The following is a 24,011-nucleotide window of genomic DNA, read 5'->3' on the forward strand; positions in this document are numbered from 1 at the left end:
ATAAGAACTACTAAAGCTGAGGTTTACCTTAACTGAGTGAAGATTGTAGGATGTGTGAGGCTATGAGAAAAGTGTATACATTAGAGTAGGTTCCATGCACTGCTGTGAAGACTATAAATTCTTTCAATGTAGGATTGAAAGTTCTGCAGATATCTGTTAGAACAATTTGGGATATAGTGTCGATTAAATTTGCTGTTTCCTTCTTGATTTTCTGTCTGGTTGATCTGTCTATTTCTGAGAGTGGAGTATTGAAGTCCCCCAGTACTATTGTATTGGAGTCTAAGACTCCCTTTCAGTCCCTTAACATATCTTTCAAATAAACCAGTGCCCTGTAATTAGGTGCATATACATTTATAATAGTTACATATTCCTGTTGAATTGTACCCTTAATCATTATATAGTGCCCCTCCTTGTCTCTCTTAACAGTTTTTGTGTTAAACTTTATTTTGTCTGATATTAATATGGCTGCACCAGTTTGTTTTTTTTTTTTTTTTGTTTCTGTTGGCATAGAATATCTTTTTCCAACCTTTCACTTTCAGTCTGCATCCATCTTTGTTGGAAAGATGTGTTTCTTGTAAGCAGCAAATAGATAGGTTTTGTTCCTTGAACCATTCAGCCAATCTGTGTCTTTTAAGTGGACAGTTCAGGCCATTAACGTTCAATGTAACTACTGATAAGTGGTAAATTTGCCCTGCCATTTTCCCAATGATATTTTCTAACATATGCTTTGAACTTCCTGTGATCTTTTGCTGTGAGGTTTTCTTCCTTTACCTTCTTTCATATTGATGGCCATGTTTCTGTGTTTCTGTGTGTAACATATTTTAAGCATCTTTTGCAGGGCTGGAAAGTGGTGACAAATTCTTTCAATTACTGTTTGCTATGAAAGGTCTTTATTTCACCTTCATTCACAAATGAGTGCTTAGCAGGATATAATATTCTGAGCTTGCAGTTTTTCTCTCTTAGTACCTGTGCTATGTCTCGCCATTCCCTCCTAGCCTGTAGTGTTTCTGATGAGAAGTTTGCTGTGAGTCTATTTGGAGATCCTCTGAGAATAATCTGATGTTTCTCTCTCGCACATTTTAGGATCTTTTCTTTATGTTTCACTGTGGAGAGTTTGATAACATGTCGTGGTGAGGAGCTCTTGGTCATGTTTATTAGAGGTTCTATGAGCGTCCTGTACTAGGATGTCTCTGTCCTTCTCCAAACCCATAAAGTTTTCTACTAATATCTCACTAAAAAGGCCTTCTGATCCTTTCTCCCTCTCCATGCCTTCAGGAACTCCTAGAACCCAAATGTTGGTTTTTTTAATAATATTCTGTAGATTCCTGACAATATTTTTTAAATTTCTAATTTTTTCCTCCTCTCTTTGGTTAGAATGTGTACTTTCTTGTGCTCTGTATTCCAAGTCTGATATTCTCTCTTCTGCTTCACTGATTCTGTTTTTAAGGCTCTCTAATGTGTTTGTCATTTGATCCATTGAATTCTCTTTTCATTTTCATTTCTCTTCAGTTTCACAGTTTCATGTACTACTAGTTTTTTCATTTCATTTTGATTCCTCCTTAATATTTCATTTTCACAAGAGAGATTTTCTATCCTGTCCAATTAGGATTTCTGTATTTCAAGAATTTGCTTTTGATAACTTCTAGATGTTTTTATCATAAATTTCTTGAAATACATATTTTGCATTTCTTCTATCTCATCATCTTCATAATCTTGAATTGGAGTGCCTCATTCATGTGGGGACATCATAATATCTTCCTTCTTGTTTCCTCAGTTTCTATGTTTGTTGCTTGTCATTTTGGGAATATTCTTTGGTTTCTTCTTTTTTTTTTCCTCACTGTGGTGGTTTTTCTTGGTATACTATGGCCCTAGATTAAGTGGACTGTCTGTTTTTGATGGATCCTTAGAGGCTTGTGATGGGTGTGGCCGTTGAGTTCTGTTCGGTTCTTCAGGGTTAAGGGTGTGCCAAAGGTGACATACCCAGGTTAGCCATGGTAAATCTCTCTCTCTCTCTCATTTAGTAGGGAAGTAAATGCACGAAGCTGAGTGGAGTTGAAGGCAGTCATTGTTTTAGCTCTGTCCCCTGTGGGTATAATATTTGTCTGCTCTGTCCCAAGGACCTCACAAAGGATCTGTGCATTCCTCAGTGTAAGTTCAAATTCCCACGGTCTTCCACTGGGTTGCCAAGGTTACCGAGATTTTGACGTCTCCCCTCCCAAGCGAGTACTCACATCTCCAGTACTCCATGAGTCTTTTCATAGACTCTCATTTTTTTTCACAGTCTCAGTTAATTAGCTCCACACATTCAGTAGGTCCTAACCTCCTATAATTTCTCCCCACCAGAGTAAGGTTTTTCTGCTTGGCTGATGGCAAGTGCAGCTTTTACATATGTCCAGAATGGCACCTGCTTTTTGTCTATATATCTATATCTATCTATATCTATATCTATATCTATATCTATATCTATATCTATATCTATATCTATATCTATATACTCTCCTCTAGTTAGGCTGGTGAACTTTCTCCCATGGGGCTTCAAGCCTTGTTCCCTCTAGGCTCTTCCTTCTGCCTTCCTGCCAGTGTCTTGGGCTACTGAGGTTTGACCTTACCTCCCTTTCCAGTGCTTGTGCATAGATTCTGTGTCTGGGGCCTTGAACCATGGACGCCCATGCCTTCCATGTAGGTCCACCATGTCCACTAGTTCTGGAAGAGTTTGCTCTGCTGTTTTTTCCCTAACACTTCTCTGAACCTATAGTATCTGCACTTTTATTAAATCACCCTTTCCTGGACTATCAGTGTGCTCCCTCCCTAATCTGCCATCTTGGAGGAAAGCTGGAAAATATTTTTTAAAAAAAAAGATTCATTTTGTATTTGAAAGTCAGAGTTACAGAGAAGGAGAGTCAGTGGGGGGGGAGAGAGAGAGAGAGAGAGAAAGAGAGAGACCCAAGGCCCCAATGAATCATCTATGGGTTCATTTTGGATTTTTCTGAAAGCACAAATGTAGCATTTTGTCCCAACCCTACAAATTGAGGACTACAAGCAGGAACTTCCAAATGGCTAATGTGCAACTTCTGTATTATGAGCCCTTGGGCTGAGACCTCTGGCTATTTCCTGCTGAAGGTCTTGAGCCAGGCTGGTGAGATGTAGGTAGCAATTCTTGAGATCTATGGATTGTGACCTGGAAGTCTTAGAATCCTGAGTGTAAGAAATAGATAACACATCTATCCCAATTGTTATCCAATGTGTTTTTGTCCTAGATATTTATTTCATTAAAAAGTCAAAAACAAATTTTAGAGCTTTAAAAAGACTTCCTGGGTCATTCAATTATTACTGCTGCAAACCAGAGTTCTCTCTCAATTGCTTGTTTGTTTTCTTTCTTGCCTCCTTCTAAGGGCCTATATACTTCCTCTCCTTCCCATCTTTTCCTTTCTCATGGTTGCCTGCTTTTCCATCCTACAATATCATTTTCCTGCTGTAATTAAATCTTGTGCGAAGTACTGACTTAATTTATCTTCTCTCTCTTTGTGTGTGTTTATGCATGTGTAACTTACATATTGGTATATAGTACCTAAATATGTATGATATGATTTTGTACATTATCATATATATTGCTTCTCTATGTGATGGGTATGGGAATCAAACCTGGGCAACCGAGCTTCCAACTTGTGCTTATAACCATGATGCCATATTAGCACTGATTGTCTTTCTCACTTTGGCATTGATGAACAGCAGAAAACTTCATGTGAATCCCTTATAAGGTAAGCACTCAATAGTTATTTTCACATGTATATGATCTCTCATCACCCTCTCCAGGATCCTGTATTCCCTGATTTTTCATGTGATCACCAAGGATTATCTTTCTCTAGGATTTATTGGTACATTCAGCTAAACAAAGAAAATTTTACTTTGTAATAAATACAATTTGAACCTCTTTTTCCATAACTGCCTACAGAACTACTTTGAACCTTCTTGGTAAATTTCTCTATAACTGCACCTCCTATTGTGTAGAGGTCCTTTTCTAAGATCCTCTAGATTTAAGGTCATCTCACATGCTCAGGGGTAAAGAATGATATTTTCCTTTCATTTTCTCAGAAATATGAGTTCTCTTAGCCTACAGTGTTCCCTGAATAAGCTCATCTGCTCCATACGCACAGAATATTTCACAGACCCTGTCACAATTACCTGTGGACACAGATTTTGTAGTCCCTGTTTCTGCATCTTCTTGGAAGATGTCCAACCTCCTGTTTGCTACTCTGTATGCCAGCCAATACCACAGAAAATAGATTCACAAGGTATTATATTTGCTGAGAAACAAGCTCCTCACACCATAATCTGTATGACACACCAGAAAGAACCTCATCTGTGAAACTGACAATAGCTTTCTGTGTGTGCTCTGCTCTGAATCCCCAGAACATGCCACTCACAAACTTTGCCAAATACAGACGGTTGCTGAATACTGCAGGAAGAGTATTGAAGTGTGCATGTTTACCTGAAACTGACAGGCAAAAGCAAGGATATGCCAATTATTATTGTTGTTATCCTTTTGTGCAATTAAAAAAATAAAATTACTAACCATCACATGTTAGTCATTATTCTGAACATGTGAGATGGAGCAGTGAAGAAACCATACAAATAGCTCTGGTCACCTGTAGCTTAAATTTTCTTGGGCTGAGACAGAGGAATGTGCAAAGATGATGAAGATGATGATATTATAATTCTGATATTTCAGGATAAGTATCAGTATAAATTTCTGGTGGCCATGACAGTCACTGGCTAATTTAGTCATGATCACAATGAACTTATGTTACTGTATCTAAATCTGCTCAGAGTGTCATAGACAAAAACAGCATTTCAAAATAAAATATGAAGCAAGATTCCCTTCTGAAAATTTACCAGGTTACATATAATTTCAGTGCTGTATTACTCAGATAATGGGTCACATTAGATTCAGGAAATCTATCCTTGGTTTGAGAGATCTCTCATATATGACAGATTTCTCTAGGAAATGTCCACTATTTCTGCTGTCTTTATGCTTTAGTTACTTTCTGTATATCCACATGTCTTTAACAAGTAGCAGAAATGTACTATATTTTTCTTTTCTAATGCTCAAATTTATATTTCTTTTTCAGGATAAACTCCTAAAGCAAATGAAGTCTGTATGGAAAAAGAGACAGAAAAATCAGAGGAATTTAAAGAAAGAGACAAGCATAATCAGAACATGGCAAGTAAGTTTTTTTTTTTTTTTTTTTTTTTTTTTTTTTTGACAGGCAGAGTGGACAGTGAGAGAGAGAGAGACAGAGAGAGAAAGGTCTTCCTTTTGCCGTTGGTTCACCCTCCAATGGCCGCCGCTGCAGCCGGCGCACCGCGCTGATCCTGGCAGGAGCCAGGAGCCAGGTGCTTTTCCTGGTCTCCCATGGGGTGCAGGGCCCAAGCACCTGGGCCATCCTCCACTGCACTCCCTGGCCATAGCAGAGAGCTGGCCTGGAAGAGGGGCAACCGGGACAGAATCCGGCGCCCCAACCGGGACTAGAACCCGGTGTGCCGGCGCCGCAAGGTGGAGGATTAGCCTATTGAGCCACGGCGCCGGCCATGGCAAGTAAGTTTTATAAGCCCTTGTCTCTGAAGCAATTTGAGAAAGGACACTACAGTAATACACAGAGGAAGAACTTGAGTTAGGTTATAATATCTCCTAGTGGGCTCACTAGAAAAAACAGTCCATGTTTCTCTATAGGGTAAACTAATGTTGAAATTTTATGCTGGACCCACTGTACACCAAAATATTTTCATGATTTAGGGATAAAGCGATATATATGAAAGGTCAAAAATATGACATTGCAAAATAGAATGCAATGGTGCCAAGGATAAAATAAAAATGTGGTTCTATAAGTGGGAGGACTTTATCCTGGCCAAGGAGAAATCACTGTGAGTTCCCTTACGAGTAAAGAGCTCTAGGTGCCAAGAGAATGGATAAATGGCTTTCTGAGAACACATATTTCAGGGGCAGAAAATGCAATGTATAAGTCAAACAAATGAGTGGAAAATAATACAAATGTACATATAAGGGAAGTGAGGTTTTGGGAAGGAAGGCTCTTGGTGAGTTGTAATACATAGTTCAAAAACTGTAAGAACTGTAAGGGTTGGTCTCACACATGGCCACAGCAAGTATGATTGCATTTGATCAGTAAGTCTGACCTTGATAGAAATAAAGTTTTAGCAAGAGAAAGAAGTCATTTGGAAAGGAGATTTTGTTCTATTATTTTTCCCTTAGTAGATCTGAAAGTTTGCACATGCTTAAAGGCTATATAGAAAGAATGGAAGAGACATTTTAAAAAAGCAATTAAGTGAAAGAGATTCAGAGAAAGAGACCAAAAAGATAGACACATACCCTATAAATAAGGAGAGGTGGAGGTAAAGGAAAAGAGAGAGGGTGGGAGTGAAGATAGAGAGAAACATGAATTAAAAATTCAATACAGAAAGAGACAGAGGTTGAAAGCAAGAATAAATATCTCAGGATAGTAGTCTAGAGAAAGAGCAGGTATGAGTAGCCTTGGGAAGTAGGAGGCACAAAAAACCAACCATTGATGGAAACATAGGGTTTGGGAATGAAAGTAATTTAGAAAGATAATGTCTGATGTTGTCTGTTGTACTAAAGTAGTAAATTGTTCTTTTGCTGAGAGTGTCCAGTCAGTTTCTGAGAAGCTTTGAGCAGAATGGATTTTTAGATTTAGGAACAAAGATTAGAATATCATATGAAACCATACACAAATAAATCTTAAGGTTTATTTACATAAAACATGGAAATTTGAAGGAAAAGATGTGGAAACAATGATGCAGGAAAATTAATGAGTAGGAAGGTAGGATGGGAGGGAAGAAAAGTGGAAGAAAGCAAAATCTGGGATACCTAAAAGCATAAAGGAATAAAACTGTAATTACTACATCAGAAGACAAAGCAGAAAAGGAGATAAGGACAGAATAAAACCAAATAGATGTGTGATCTAACAAGCCAAATGTCGTTGCAGGCATTGATAAACCTATGGTTGGTGATGATCAATGCTGAGTATCGTACAGTGTATCAGTACCTTCATGAAGAAAAGCAAAGACATTTAAAGAGCCTAGCAAATGAAGGAGGGACCCAGCTGCTCTACTTCTGATCTAGCTCCCTCCTATTTTGAAGAGAAAAGCATTGGAAGATGCTTCAAGTGCTTGGGCCTCTTCATTGTGTGGGATACCCAGATGGAGTTCCAGGCTCCTGGCTTAAGCCTAGCCCAGATCAAATCATCATGGCCATGTGGTGAGTAAACTAGCTGATGGAGGATTTCTCTGTCTCTTTCTTTCTCTCTTCCTTCCTCTCTCCCTTCTTCCTGCTGTATCTGTAAGTCTGTTTTTCACATAAATAAATCTTTAAACTATTATTTTTTGCACTATTTACTGAGTTCAATTCATATTTATTTGTGAAGGGTGCTGATAGAGCATCTTGCATGGTTTGATAATGATACATTTGGGGGCATGTTGTCAGCAGGTCCTTTCCTTTACAGGAGTGAGTCAGTGCAACTGTATCTGCCTCAGCCTGTGAACCCACAGCTCAGTTCCTGGGTCACCACTGGGATGCCAAAAGGGCTTAACTTCTTCAGAGGCAAGAGGCAGCACTCTGTGACAGCAGCATTAACATTGCTCACATCAGTAGATTCTCATGTAGTGCTCTCTTCATTTCTGTTATTCATTTCAACAAGTCTTTATAACTACCTTTATAAATGACAATTGCAAGGAGCCTGACCAAAAAAAAGGGCATATTGTTGTATAATTCCAACACCAAAATATTTTCATGATTTAGGGATAAAGCAATATATATGAAAGGTCAAAAATATGACATTGCAAAATAGAATGCAATGGTGCCAAGGATAAAATAAAAATGTGGTTCTATAAGTGGGAGGACTTTATCCTGGCCAAGGAGAAATCACTGTGAGTTCCCTTATGAGTAAAGAGCTCTAGGTGCCAAGAGAATGGATAAATGAATGGATAAAAATAAACAATAGACATTGGAGGGATGATGTGATAAATTATTGATTTTTCATTATGGCACATAAAACTGTAAATCCATTCAGTTTATTTTAACTATGGTTATTTTTGATGTTCACATTCTTAGAAACTTCGTAGTAATATTTTAAATGTTTACTTGGATCTGGCTTTGTGACATAGCAGGTGAAAACACCACATGCACTGCAGGCATCCCATATAGAAGTTAGTTCCTGTCCCAGCTGCTCCACTTCTGATCCAGCTCTCTGCTATGGCCTGGGAAAGCAGAAGAAAGTTGTGCAAGTCTTTGGGCCCCTGTGTTTCAGTTGATTTTTCAACAATGTTGCAGTGGATTTACTTCTGAGAGGAGGAGCATGGTGGGAGCAAGAGGTGTGGAGTCACCGCACAGACCCCAGGAGTCAGGTGAAAGCAGCCATGAGGCAAGCAGCCAGCAGACTTGTTTATTTTGGTTGGTACATCTTATATAGTCAAGACCAGCAAATCTGGTCAAGGGGTGGTCTATTGTTGCCAGGCAATTTCCAAAGCCATCCAATCACAGCCTGTTGCCAGGCAGGCTCCATTGCCAGGTGGGATTCAAAGCCATTCCTGAGTAACTGATGCTCACTTGCCAGTGGCCACCTTGGCATGGCCTTTTCATTCCACCACATTTCCCCCTTTTTGTTTATTTTTGAGCAATGGGAAGCATGGTTCTTGGCCATACCATTGTTGACCCTGTTTCCATGTGGTCTCCATATGCAGCTGTGCCTGTCCTAGGTTGTCCCCCAGGGGATCTCTTACCCATCATTGACTAACCAGAGCTCAAATTGAGAGACCACAGGAGTGCTTGCTCAGATAGGGGTAGGAACGAGGAATAATGGTTATCAGGAATGGCATGACTGCACACAGGCTGTGGGCCATTTGAGTGGCTGATCAGAGCTAGTGGGACATAAAACAGTAACAGATACAGCTATGGGCAGTTTCTCAGGGTAGGATGCTAGGGCAGGTGCATCTGCTAACAAGGCAGATTCTGTCTTGTTCAGCTGGTTCTGGTTGGCTGTCAGTTGCAGGCTTGATGTTTCTGGCTGGTTTCAAATGGGCTGTCCTGCATTCTCTGGAAAGACACAAGCATATCCTTGACCCTTGGTTATCAGAATTCTTCTTATGGGTGTTGGAATCCAGGCCCTGAATTTTTCATACAATTCAACATTAACAACAAACATGCAGGTGGCATGGGATCTAGCAGCTGCCCTGAGAGCCTGGGGTGCCTGAGTACTGCCACAAATGTGGGGATCCTCACTGGGTGTCGATAGGATGACCTCACAGGAGTTATTGTCTAGAGTTCCTCTAAGTTCATCCCACAGGTATGTGGGGGGTGGCTGACTAGTAATTGCTACATTGTTTGCTACATTTTTTTTTTTTGCTGCCAGAGCTCTCTCTCCCTAAGTCATCAACTGTTGTCTGTGAGACAGGGACCTGAAGTGTCAGGCTCTTATCACTCACAGATTCACTATGTTTGATAATCTGCATGAGACTCTGAGAGGGGGGTATCTTTCCCATGTCTGAGTGCTTAACAGTGGCAAGCACAGCAACTCTAGCCAGAGGAAAGACCCGCACAGCACTGCTGCCATAACAAAGCAAATTCCTAGCACCTCAGCTGTTGATAGCATTTTGCAGGAGGTTTCCCTATGTTAGACAAACAGATAATGGTGTATCAGATCATAAGTATGTCCTGTTCTTAGTGAGGGACTTCCTTGATAGGTCAAGGCCGAAGGCCCACATGGTGTCTCTGGAGTGTCACCTCTCTCCAGTGAGGGAAGATGACTTGGTTCTGAATTCTGGGATGATCAGTCCCTTATGTGAATTCACTGGGTGAACTGAAATTAAAGGAGGAGCTGAGAAGTGACATACACTTCTGTGTGGTGTGTGCCTAACCTGGGGTCACTTAGATCAAGGACAAGGACAAGGAAAAGGCCATAGGAGGGGGCTCTGTGCTCACCCTCACAGAACCGAACAGCACACAAAACACCAAGGGGCCTTCTTGCCAAAATCCAGGGGGGACCTTGCCAAGTTTGACATGCTGTCTCTTTCTCAGTCAGATGTCGTGCCAGATGTTGCCTTGGAAAATAAAGCCAGATAACCCAGTGTGTGATCTTATGTGTGATATATACCATAGGTATGTTCTGTTCTCAGTTAGCTCTTTAAGTGTTGTGAACATCTGGTCAATTGGCTTATTGGTCAGGTTAGAGACTGCAAAAGGGATTGTCTTTTCTATCTGTACTGAGTATTTGCTGTCTGCAAATATATTTACTGGTCCATCTTGGCTAAGGAGTAGAACCTTGACTATTGCTCTTTTTTCTCCCATCTGTACTGTTCCCCCGTGGGGTTATACATGGATCTTATATTTTTCTGTTAAAGATTTGATCACTATTCCAAACAGTAATTTATTGGCATCCATAAACGCACATGGTGCCATGGGTATAGGCTGATTAGCAGGGAAAACATGTTTTGTATAATCTATTTCTAAGGCTCGTAGTGTCTGGAGTAGCCTGTCTGCTGGCAGGTGATTGTCAACCTGTCCTGGGAAATTTATCATTAAAGTTTGAAAGAGCCTGCTATTCTGCATCAATGTTGACAGTTCTAATTGAGATAGTGGTAGGACCACTATGTCTGGCTCTGTGTTAAATATTTTATTGATATAATACCTTAATTTAAGTCCCATCATAAGGATGGCATCTACTAGGTTTACTATTTTACAATTGCTCCAGACTATGTGCACCCAAACAACTGGTCTGTGTTGTTGCCAAATAACTCCTAAGGGGGCATTGAGGTTAGATATGTTTATGGCAAATAGAGGCACCCGAGGGTCATATCTAAAGGTTTTTAAATTTGACAACTGGGTATTAAGCTTTCCTATAGTGGATTTGGCTGCTGGTGTCAATGCAATTTTTGAAGAAGGGCTGTTTCCCTTAGTAAATCATATAGTGGCTTACGTTCTGCAGGTGTTAGGGGAAGGAAGGGCTTCAGCCAATTGATTTGGCCACATACGTTGCTGAAGTTCATTAAGTGAGTATTTATGCTTGACTTTTAGGTTTGTGCCCATTGCAGATATATGGGAGGAGATTTGATAAACCAAGAATTGAAAGGGAGGAAAATATTGTACCTTTTCTGTGGCAATAGACAAACCCAGGAATTGTAAATTTCTTACTGTCTCAGGCAGTCATTCAGAGTAGCTGCATTCTTGTGAGCAAGTAAGATATCATTCACATAATGTATGACCAAGCACTAATCTGTAAGTGTGCTGGTTGCATGAGAAACATATCTTTGGAAAATGGCAGGGCTAATTTTCATGTCTTGTGGGAGTACTGTCCACTGGAATCTTTTTGCAGGGACCTGGAAATTGGGCTCCCATACTGTAGAGGCAAAGTAAGACTTATCCTGCTCCTCAATGGGAATGGAAAAGAAACAATCTTTGATATCAAGGGTAACTATGTGGTATCCATTAGGAATAGCCCTTGGATGGGGAATGCCAGCCTGGAATGTTCCTATCTTTTTTATATTTTTGTTAATAGCTCTCAAATCCTGTAGAAGCCTGTATTTTCCCTATTTCTTTGGTATCACAGAAATGGGTGTGTTATGAGGACTAGTGGAGGGTTCTATGTGTCCCTTTTCCTATTGTTCCTGTACCAATTCTTTAAGGATGCTAAGTTTGGGTTGTATTATTGGCTACTGCTCTACCCAGATGTTTCCTGTTTTTACCATTCAATGGGGGATTGGGCTTGGCTTTTGTATGTGGTGAGCAGTGGCCCCTTGAATTGGGGATGCATCTTACTTGTAGGTTCTCCATTAAAGCTATTGGCTTGTGGAGATTTGTGATCTGTAGTAAGGACTTCCTGCACTTGTGAGAGCACATCTCTCCCCTATAAGGTCATGAAAACCTCAGCAATTAGTCGAAAGATGGTTCCTGTATCTCTACTTTCATCTCGCCAAGTTACAGGCATGATGACCTGATCAGCCAATTTCAATCCTCCAACATCTTGGAGGTTAGGTCCGGGTGCTGTCTTCCAATGTTGCATTTTTCTTGTGTCCCTAGCTTTTAAGACAGTAACATCTGCTCCCATATCAATTAAACCCACAAAGGCAATGTCATCTAAATATAGGGTCAATTTCAGCCTCAGATTGAAGATGGGCATCGACCAGTTAATGTTGATGGGATTCCTTCTTACTTGCTGGGCTGAGGGCTGTCCCACTGGGAGTTAAAGGCTTGGTTTTGCAATCTTTAGCTGAATCAGAGCATTTTTACATCTGGGACACAGCATTTTGGTCTTGCCCCATCTTTGAATCCCACCACAGCCCTGAACCCACATGGGAGACATGGAGGAGTTTCCTGGCTCCTGGCTTCTGATTGGTGTAGCTCCTGCCATTGTGGCCATCTGGGGAGTGAACCAACAGATGTATGACCTCTTTCCCTCTCTGCCTCTGCCTCTCTGTAACTCTGCCTTTCAAATAAATAAATACAAATTTTTAAAAATAAAAAATATTTACTTAAAGATTGAATTTTCCAGGAATGAACTTTCATGAATCATAAGATTTAATTAATCATAAAAATGTTAGTAAATGCTGATAAAGAGATTAAACCTACAACTCTGCACAGAGCTGTGTAAGTGATGGAAAGAGAGTAATTTTGACATCTGGTAGAGACGGTGGGATGGGATGCACAGAGTTGTGGTTCAATGGCCCCAAAATCATATGTTCTGCTTGAAAAATGACACAAGGGCAGCCATGATGTATATCAGGTTAAGCCACTCCTTGCTTTGGCCTCGATAGGGTTCTTGCTTTGGCCTGGATAGTGGTTAAAAGGTTAAAATGTCACTATCATGACCTCTGTCTCATACTGGAGTCCCTGGGTTTGATTCCTGTTGTAAGTACAATTCCAATTTCCTGTTAATGCATATCCTGACTGGAAGCCTATGACGGCTCAAGTACTTACATCTGGATCATCTGTGTGGGAGATCTGGATCAAATTCTAGGTTTTTGGCTTCTGACTGGCCTGGTTTGGGCTGCTGTGGATATCTGGGGAATGAACCAGTAGGTGGAGAATCTTTCTCTGTCTCTCTCTCTCTTTGCTTTTCAAATAATTTGAAAATAAATAAACTTTAAAAATTAATAAGAGTAAAGGCTCTTTTAAACAAAGGGCTCACATAGACTTTAAGTTTGTTTCACCTTTGCTTACTTAGAAATTAAGCAAATAAGTCACTCAGAGCTAATAACAATACCACAGTATAAACATAACTAATATAGTTGTTATTTTATTACATTCATTTTATGATAGTTGAGTAATAAGGCTTAAGTAAATCAAGGGCCAGTGGCTATTTCCTTCTCATTGTAAGAACAAGCTCCTTAGTGTTTAGTGGAATAGTGAAAATGAAGTCAGAACTTTGCTTCTTATACATTCTATACATGTTCTTCTGTGTGATTAGAGAAAAGACCTTTCTAAACTCTTTTCATATTTCCAGTGATATACTGTCTATACCCATTTTGTTAAAATGTGTGCTATAGCTGACTAGTACTGATTTGTTAAAGCTAACTATTGAGTGTCTGGGAATTTTTTGAATGAGTATTAAACAGTAAATTGTAGTATCCTCAGCAAACAGCACAAACTGGTTGTTTTTCTTTATTTCCAAGGATTTATTTGACTGTCAAACATTTTCTAGACTACCACTTTATGGATTCACTGTTCTCTTTTTACTGTAGTGTACATTACCTTGGACATGTAAATTGCTTCTAATGGAAGACCTGAAGTGTTTGCAGTATAGCCTCTACTCTTCAGATATGTCCCAACTTCCAGCAAGTTCACACTTCACTCCTTCAATGGTAGCTCAGACCTTTACCTCAGGCAAACACTACTGGGAGGTGGATGTGGGAAACTCCCATTACTGGGCTGTAGGACTTTGCAAATAATCCTGGACAAAGAGGAATGGCATGCGACTTGAATCTGAAGGTATCTTTCAACTTGTGTGTGTCAGAGTAGATGACTATTTCATTCTCTTCTCAACTTCCCCACTACTACTTCACTATATCCAGACACCCTGGGGCTGGGTCAGAGATTTCCTGGATTGTGAGTTTGGCATAGTGAAATTTTGCTAATATTGCCCAAAGTTCCCTCATTTGTAGGTTCCTTTCATGCTACTTCCATTTCCCTCTGAGACCTTTCATTTTCCATGGACCCAAATGATTAGCAAGAGGTCACAACCTTGACCAAGTTCTTGGGAATTCTAATTGCAAAGGAGGCTCTTATCCTGGAGACTTATTTAATTGGGAAGATTGTTTATAATTGATTCTATTTAGCTTCATTTTACCTTTGGGAGGCATACTCATTTTATTATTTCTAAAGCTATTGATGTTTAATATGCATCTTGTTTCCATTTGTATTTGTATTTCTATTTTATTTAAATAAAATACTCTTGGGCCAGCACCATGGCTCACTTGGCTAACCCTCCACTGTGGTGCCAGCATCCTATATGGGAACCAGGTTTTAGTCCTGGATTCTCCTCTTCTAGTCCATCTCTCTGCTGTAACCTGAGAAGGCAGTGGAGGGTGGCCCAAGTGCTTGGGCACCTGCACCCCTGTGGTAGACCAGTAGGAAGTATCCGGCTCCTGGCTACCATTCAGCATAGCTCTAGCCATAGTGGTCATTTGAGGGGTGAACCAATGGAAGGAAGACCGTTCTCTCTGTCTCTCTCTCACCTATCTCTATCTGTAAAATAAATAAAAATAAATTAATAAATAAAATACTCTCTTTTATTATTGTATCAGATACATTTTCTTTTTGCTTGCTCTTGGTGCTAGTTGGAGGTGAAAGAATAGGTGGGTGTGGAAACAAAAATAAGTAGGTCAATGCAGAGCATAGGTGATTCTCCTTCCTGACAACCCTCCCTGGATCCCTGTGTCAGCCTGGAATTCTGTCTTCTCCACTCATCAGGCTGCATCCTCTCTGCCCTCAGTTCCCAGCTTCCTGCAATCAATGAGATCTGATTGTTCTACAACCTCGGGAGCAACTTATCCTTTCATTTTGTAAAATGCTAACAGAACTCTGATTCTCTTTCATAGTTTGTAAATAACAAAAGGAGAAGGCCAATGTCACTCCTGCTTATCATTTCCAGAAATGAAACACCATGAGATATATTTAAGAAATATTTGAAAAAGTAAAATAATGAAAGGATAAAAAATTATTAAAAGTAAAGACTACAGGTGGGGTGGAGCCAAGATGGCACAATAGTGAGGGCCCGCACCGATAGTCCGGGAAAATTTAGTTTAAAAAAGCGGAGTTACAGTAGCCTCAGAAAAAAGGATCAGGAAAAAATTGCAGAGGAAACTCTTCCAGAGCTAGTGGCTGTGACTCAGAGGACCTACTGGGAGAGCAGGGTCGCCCACCACACGGAAACCAAACCGTGGGAGCCACAGAGTCTGAGCGCCAGAGTGGGAAGGGGAGTTGATGTGACACAGACAGCAGCGGGGAGAAGAGGGATGCACAGAGATCTGAGTCCACACATCGGCGCTAGAGGCAGAGGTGAGCTCAGTAACTGGAGACATTGGCAGGGAAATGGCCGACAGAATTTTAGAGGGAAGCGGGCTTTGAAGTGGGAAAGTTCAACAGACTACAGGAGAGAAGGAAAACAAAATAGGTGGGGGCGTACTGGTACAGACAAGTTCCTCTCTCCGCCAACCTTGCAAAGGCAAGCAAGAGCCAAAGAGCTGGGACATATATAATAAAAGGGGAGAGTTAAGGCTACAATTCAGTAGCCTAGGCAACCCAGTGGGAGTCCACAGGAGAAACTGAGCCTGCACAGACTCTTTGGGTAGAAGCCAGAGATCGGAAGCTAAAGACCATCCATTCTGCTCAGCCTTGCAGTATTACTTACCTCCTGAATGAAAAATAAAATAAAATAAATAAATAAATAAATAGAGATTTACAATACATAACCTGAGGGTGTCACCTTTGCACATCTGTAACCCTGAAAAACCAAGCAGAGCTCTCAGGCTATACCCATCTCAAGCCTCCAAGGCTCCTCCAACAGCAGGCAGTCCACTTAACACAGACATCGTTATAAAAAAAAAAAAACCTCACAGTGAGGGAAAAAGAATTAACCATGCCAAGCAATAAACACAGAAATCGAGGGAACAAGATCAACATTGACACTATGACGCCTCCAAATAAACAAAACACCCCAAGCCAAGATTATGAAGATGATGAGATAGAAGAAATGCAAGATACAGATTTCAAAAAAATTATGATAAGAACATTTAGAAGTTTTCAAAAGCAAATCATTGAACTACAGAAATCCTTATTGGACAGGATTGAAAATCTCTCTCATGAAAATGATTTTTAAGGAAGAATCAAAATGAAACGCAGAAACTAGTAGAACAGGAAAGTGTGATAGTGAAGAGAAATCAAAATGAAATGAAGAGCTCAATAGATCAAATGACAGATTAGAGAGCCTTAAAAACAGAATGGGTGAAGCAGAAGAGAGAATATCGGACTTAGAGACAGAGAACAGGAAAGGATACAGTGAAACCCAAAAAAAGAAGAGGAAATTAGAAATCTAAAAAATATTATTGGGAATTTACAGGATACTATTAAAAAAACCAACATTCGGGTTCTAGGAGTTCCTGAAGGCATGGAAAGAGAGAAAGGATTAGAAGGCCTTTTTAATGAGATACTAGCAGAGAACTTTCCGGGTTTGAGAAGGACAAAGACATCCCAGTACAGGAAACTCAAAGAACCCCCAGTAAACATGACCAAAAGAGATCCTCACTACAACACGTTGTAATTAAACTCTCCACAGTGAAACATAAAGAAAAGATCCTAAAATGTGCAAGAGAGAAACGTCAGATTCCTCTCAGAGGATCTCCAATCAGACTCATAGCAGACTTCTCATCAGAAACACTACAGGCTAGGAGGGAATGGCGAGACATACCACAGGTGCTAAGAGAGAAAAACTGCCAGCCCAGAATATTATATCCTGCCAAGCTCTCATTTGTGAATGAAGGTGAAATAAAGACCATTCATAGCAAACAGAAATTGAAAGACTTTGAGGTCACTCGTCCGGCCCTGCAAAAGATACCTAAAGATGTGCTACACTCAGAAACACAGAAACACGGCCTTCAATATGAAGAAGGGAAAGGAAGAACACCTACCAGTAAAAGAGCATGGGAAGCTCAAAGCATATACTAGAAAATATCTCCGGGAAAATGGCAGGGCAAAGTTACTATGTAACAATAGTCACATTAAACGCGAATGGACTTAACTTTTCAGTTAAAAGACACCGTTTGGCTGATTGGCTCAAAGAACACAACCCAACTATTTGTTGCCCACAAGAAACGCATCTCTTTAACAAAGATGCATGCAGACTGAAAGTGAAAGGTTGGAAAAAGATATTCCATGCCAACAGAACCAAAAAAAGTAGGTGTAGCCATATTAATATCAGACAAAATAAACTTTAATACAAAAACTGTTAAGCGAGACAAGGAGGGACACTATATAATGATTAAGGGTTCAATTCAACAGGAAGATGTAACTATTATAAATGTATATGCACCTAATTACAGGGCACCGGTCTATTTAAAAGATATGTTAAAGGACTTAAAGGGAGATTTAGATTCCAATACAATAGTACTGGGGGACTTCAATACTCCACTCTCAGAAATAGATAGATCATCCGGACAGAAGATCAACAAGGAAACAGTAGATTTAATTGGCACTATTGCCCAAATGGATCTAACAGATATCTACAGAACTTTCAATCCTACATCTAAAGACTTCACATTCTTCTCAGCAGTGCGTAGAACCTTCTCTAGGATTGATCATATACTAGGTCATAAAGCAAGTCTCAGCAAATTTAAAAGAATTAGAATCATACCCTGCAGCTTCTCAGAACACAGCGGAATGAAGCTGGAAATTGCAACTCAGGAAGCCCCAGAAAGTGTGCAAACACATGGAGACTGAACAACATGCTCCTGAATGAACATTGTGTCATTCAAGAAATCAAAAGAGAAATCAGAAACTTTCTGGAAGTAAATGAGGATAACAACACAACATATCAAAACTTATGGGATACAGCAAAAGCAGTATTGAGAGGTAAGTTTTTTGCAATAGAGGCCTATATCAAGAAATTGGAAAGGCACCAAATAAATGAGCTTTCAGTGCATCTCAAGCACCTAGAAAAACTGCAGCAAACCAGACCCAAATCTAGTAGGAGAAGAGAAATAATTAAAACCAGAGAAGAAATTAACAGGTTTGAATCCAAAAAAAATTACAAAAAATCAGCCAAGCGAAGAGCTGGTTTTTTGAAAAAATCAACAAAATTGACACCCCATTGGCCCAACTAAAAAAAGAAGAGAAAAGACAAAAATCAATAAAATCAGAGATGAAAAAGGAAACGTAACAACAGACACCACAGAAATAAAAAGAATCATCAGAAATTACTACAAGGACTTGTATGCCAGCAAACAAGAAAATCTATCAGAAATGTATAGATTCCTGGACACATGCAATCTACCTAAATTGAATCATGAAGACATAGAAAACCTAAATAGACCCATAACTGAAACAGAAATTGAAACCGTAATAAAGGCCCTCCCAACAAAGAAAAGCCCAGGACCAGATGGATTCACTGATGAATTCTAACAGACATTTAAAAAAGAACTAATTCCATTTCTTCTCAAACTATTCAGAACTGAAAAAGAGGTTATCCTCCCAAATTCTTTCTATGAAGAAAGCATCACCTTAATCCCTAAGCCAGAGAAAGATGCAGCACTGAAAGAAAATTATAGACCAATATCCCTGATGAACATAGACCCAAAAATCCTCAATAAAATTCTGGCCAATAGAGTACAACAACACATCAGGAAAATCATCCACCCAGACCAAGTGGGATTTATCCCTGGTATTCAGGGATGGTTCAACATTCACAAATCAATCAATGTGATTTACCACATTAACAGACTGCAAAAGAAAATCCATATGATTATCTCAATAGATGCAGAGAAAGCATTTGATAAAATTCAACACCCTTTCATGATGAAAACTCTAAGCAAATTGAGTATAGAAGGAACATTCCTCAATATAATCAAAGCAATTTATGAAAAACCCACGGCCAGCATCCTATTGAATAGGGAAAATTTGGAATCATTTCCACTGAGATCTGGTACCAGACAAGGATGCCCACTCTCACCACTGCTATTTAACATAGTTCTGGAAGTTTTAGCCAGAGACATCAGACAAGAAAAAGAAATTAAAGGAATACAAATTGAGAAGGAAGAAGTCAAACCATCCCTCTTTGCAGACAATATGATTCTTTACTTAGAGGATCCAAAGAACACTACAAGAGTACCAATGCAATCTCACTACTCCAAGTGGTCAATTTCAGTTCACAATTGATCATAATGAAAGGAGTAAGAGTCAAAGGGAGCACATAAGCAAGTCTAGTACCTACTAATACTAACCGATAGAATAAATAAAGGGGAGAGTGATCCAACATGGGAAGTGAGATACTCAGCAGACTCATAGAATGGCGGATGTCCTAAACAGCACTCTGGCCTCAGAATTAGCCCAAAGGCATTCTGATCTGACTGAAAATCCCATGAGAGTATTTCAGGCATGCAAATCCAAGACACTCTGGAAAAAAAAAAAAAAAACCTAAATGAAAGATCTCTGTGAGATCCCAGTGGAAAGAACAGGTCTTCAAAGAAGGAGGTACCTTTCTCTGAAGGGAGGAGAGAATCTCCACTTTGAATATGACCTTGTCTAAACAAGATAAGAGTCGGAGAACTCAAGGGGCTTCCATAGCCTTGGAATCTCATGACTGGAGCATAGGGAGATTACTGATGCCATAAACAGGAGTGTCAATTTGTAAAATCAACAACAGGAGCCACTGTGCACTTACTCCTCATGTAGGATCTTTGTCATTAATGTGCTGTACATTGGATTTAATGCTATAATTAGTACTCAAACAGTATATTTCACTTTGTGTTTCTATGGGGGTGCAAACTGTTGAAATCTTTACTTAATGTATACTAAACTGATCTTATGTAAAAAAAAAGAAATTATCAATTCCCAACTTGACTCTCACTGGGATTAAACATGACAATAGGTCTGATCTGATTTCATCATCATTTAAAAAATCATCTATTATTTTTCACTTTATGTTTCTGTGTGGGAGCAAACTGTTGAAATCTTTACTTAATGTATGCTAAACTGATCTTCTGTATATAAAGAGAATCGAAAATGAATCTTGATGTGAATGGAAGGGGAGAGGGAGTGGGAGAGGGGAGGGTTGCGGGTGGGAGGGATGTTATGGGGAGGAAGCCATTGTAATCCATAAGCCATATTTTGAAAATTTATATTCATTAAATAAAAGTTAAAAAAGTAAAGGCTACAGAATTAACAAATTAATACTGCAGTGTGGCAACATTAGTGTAAAATGTCTTGTTGAGAATGTTACTTAAAGGAGTGAATTATGTGAATTTTCAGTCTTGGTTTTACAAGTTCCTTACAAATGATAAAGCAAATATGGGCTATATAAAATTTGACACCTCAAAATTTTGATTCCTCATTATTTCTATAAGTGTTAGTGAATAATGGCCAGAGTACTATAGGAATACATAACCATTTCATTGGCATGATAATGGCACAGATGATGCCTCAGTGCCTATGCACTGAGCTGTGTATAAGAAGTAAACATAATTTGAACTATCATTTTGGTTCAGCAGGTGAATAAACTGCCTGTGACAAGGGCATCCCATATGAGCACCAGTGCAAGTCCTGGATGCTCCATTCTGATCTAGCTTCCTGCTAATGTGCCTTGGAAAAACAGAAGATATTTCAAGTTCTTGAGCCCTTATACTGTGTGGGAGACTGAAATAGAGTTCCAGACTCCTGGCTTTAGTCTGCTCCACACTTAACTTTCATGGCCATTTGGGGAGTGAACCAGAAGATTAAATCAATCTATATCTGTCCCTCCCTTCCTCCTTCTCTACTCCCCCCTCCTTCTCCCTCATCTTCTGTGTTCCTCCTCCTATTTTGTCACTTCCTTTTCTCGTTATTCCTCTTCCTTTTCTTTTACCCTTCATCCTTCTGCCTTCTTATTTTGTTTTTTTTTTTTCCAAGATAATGTCACATAGACAATAATCTGAAAACCAGATTTACTTCTCTGTATGTGTAGGATGAAAGAAACTACTTATGAATCTTCAAATAGATATATAGATATTATTCAGCTTATAGTTACTGCTTCCATGAAATAACTAATGCAAATGAGGTAGGCATATTCTTCTCAAGGATATTGGAATCCATGATTCTGAGGCAAAAATATGCACAAAAAAGGTGGGAATTATTTCTGGTTCATTAAAGAAGATATTTTGAAAACTCTCAATAATGCTACTGAGTAAGAGAATTCTCTGCTGACTATTTTTATGGATATACTAGTTTGTATGACAAGGCAGGCTATGTATTGCATAATGAAGGAAATAGATTTTTTTTTATCCATTTAGGGTGTTGATTTATCAAATATGGTCTTTCACCCATGGGTTCCAACTCTGTAAATAATCTCAATTTTGTTTATAGCCTTTCTGATAAATGGACATGAAGTCAATATTGCTAGTCCAATCTTCAACCAGAAAAAGTGGGTAATATTCCACATAACAACCATGTTTTTATTTTAGTAAGTTGCTGTAATTGCCATTTGAATTTATCTTTTCTAATGAGGTAATGAGACTATTAAGACCTTATAAAAGGTGTCCTTACTCCAAAAAAGAAAGACAAGGAAGAGACAATTGCTTTATCTTCCTCTGAAAAGAGTTTTAATATAGTTCCTGGAACAATGATTTTGTGACCACACATATTCTAGCTTAAAGAAAATACCAAATATCTGGAGTATGATTGAGAAATGAAAACCTGAGTCTTTGACAATGTCTTCATGATATTAATCAATCCTGGATCTGATAATCTACAAATGTAATAGAAATTATGGAAATAGAAACTTACTTTTAGCCACAACAATAATATATTCAGGTAAGTATCATTGGATATAATGGATGTGAATACAATTAATGCAAAGTATCATTCCAAAGAGTACTCGTTCATACAAGGCTCATTTTGAATCACTGTCAGACAATATATAAAATAACTATTTAGTTTTATTTAAGAGGTAGAAGCGGGGAGGCAGAGGACTCCAAGATGGCAGAAGAGGGAGGCAGTTCACTAATAGTCCAGGAAAAGATAGTTCAATAACAGTGGAGATACTGTAGTCTCAGGGATGAGTTAGGGAAAAATCTGCAGAGAAAACTCTTCCATAATTAGAGGGACAAGGTGGACCTGTGTGGAAGGCACAGGAGCCCATTACTTGGGAGCCCAGCTGCTGAGAGATTCTCTTCTCCAGTTCTGGAAAGCGAGGTGAGGTGAAATTGCAGTACCCAAGAGCCTAGAGGGAATGAGGCTTGAAGCCCCATGCAGGAAAATACACCAGCCTAACTAGAGGAGAGAAAAAAAATAAAAGGGACCATTATGGACACAATTCTCTCCTTCCACTCACCTTACAACAGTGAGCAAGGCGATAGAATAGGCACCATCCTGGACATATGTTAACAGCTGTGCCAGCTTGGGGCTGCACCCTCCCTCAGCCAAGAAGAAAAATCTGACTCTGGTGGGGAGAAATAAAAGAAGGCTAAGACCTAGTGACTGTGTGGAGCTTATGAACCAGGACAGTGAAATAAAAAGAAAAACTGAGGTTGTGTGAACTCATAGTGTGGCTGAGCAGTGAGTAGCCTCAGTGGGAGATGCAACAAATTTGGGCAGCCTTGGCTAACAGGGGATTGATATTGAAGGGGAATCCTGAGCATCCACTGAGGACTGCACAGATCCTTTGTGTGGTTCTTGGGACAGAGCAGACAAATATTATACCCACTGGGGCTAGCACTCAGGCACTGATTGCCATTGAGTAGAAGAGCTCATTTGAGCAGAATTATTTCCCTTCTAAGTTGAGAGAGAGAGAGAGAGAGAGAGAGAGAGAGAGAGAGAGAGAGAGAGAAGATTTACCATGCCAAACCTGGGTGTGTCACCTATGGCACACCCTTAACCCTGAAGAACTGTACAGAGCTCTCTGGCCACACCCACCAGAAACCTCTAGAGATTCACCAAAAGCAGACAATCCACTTAATCCAGAGTCATAGTATAATGAAAAAAGCCACCACAGTGAATATTAAAAAAAATAAGAAGAAAACAAAAAATATCTCCACAATGACAAACAAGAATCACAGAAAATGAGGGAAAAAAAAAAAAAAAAAAACAAGGAGGACATCATGATGCTCCCAAGTGAACATAATACTCCAATAGAAGACTATGAAACTGATAAGATAGAAGAAATGCAAAATATGGATATCAAAAAATTTATAATAAGAACATTTAGAAGTTATCAAAAATAAATGCATGAACTGCAAAAATCCATACAGGACAGGACAGAATATCTCTCTTGTGAAAATGAAATATTAAGGAGGAATCTAATGAAATGAGGAATTTAGTAGAACATGATATTGAGATATTGAAGAGAAATCAAAATGAAATGAAGAATTTGATAGAACAAATGGAAAACACATTGGAGAGCCTTAAAAACAGAATCAGCAAGATGAAAAAAATAACTCTGACTTAGAAAACAGAACACAAGAAAGTATATAGTCAAACCAAAGAAAAGAAGAAGACATTAGAAATCTAAAAACATATTGTTGGGCACATACAGAAAACTATTAAAAAATCCAACATTCAGGTTCTAGGAGTTCTTGAAGGCATGGAGAGAGAAAAAGAATTAGAAGGCCTTTTTAGCGAGATACTAGCAGAAAACTTTCTGGGTTTGGAGAAGGATAGAGACATCCTAGTACAGGACGCTCATAGAACTTCTAATAAACATGACCAAAAGAGATCCTCACCACAACATGTTGTAATCAAACTCACC

The 24,011-nt window shown here is 39.3% G+C and overlaps 1 pseudogene; it reads left to right on the plus strand.

Annotated features, from left to right (window-relative positions):
* The first annotated feature begins 4,096 nt into the window (after window positions 1-4,096).
* Window positions 4,097-14,245, plus strand: LOC149119209 (tripartite motif-containing protein 77-like; annotated as a pseudogene).
* The last annotated feature ends 9,766 nt before the right edge of the window (window positions 14,246-24,011 follow it).

Source organism: Oryctolagus cuniculus, chromosome Y (genome assembly GCF_051225735.1).
Source record: "Oryctolagus cuniculus isolate XC-2025 breed Fujian yellow rabbit chromosome Y, ASM5122573v1, whole genome shotgun sequence".
NCBI lineage: Eukaryota > Metazoa > Chordata > Mammalia > Lagomorpha > Leporidae > Oryctolagus > Oryctolagus cuniculus.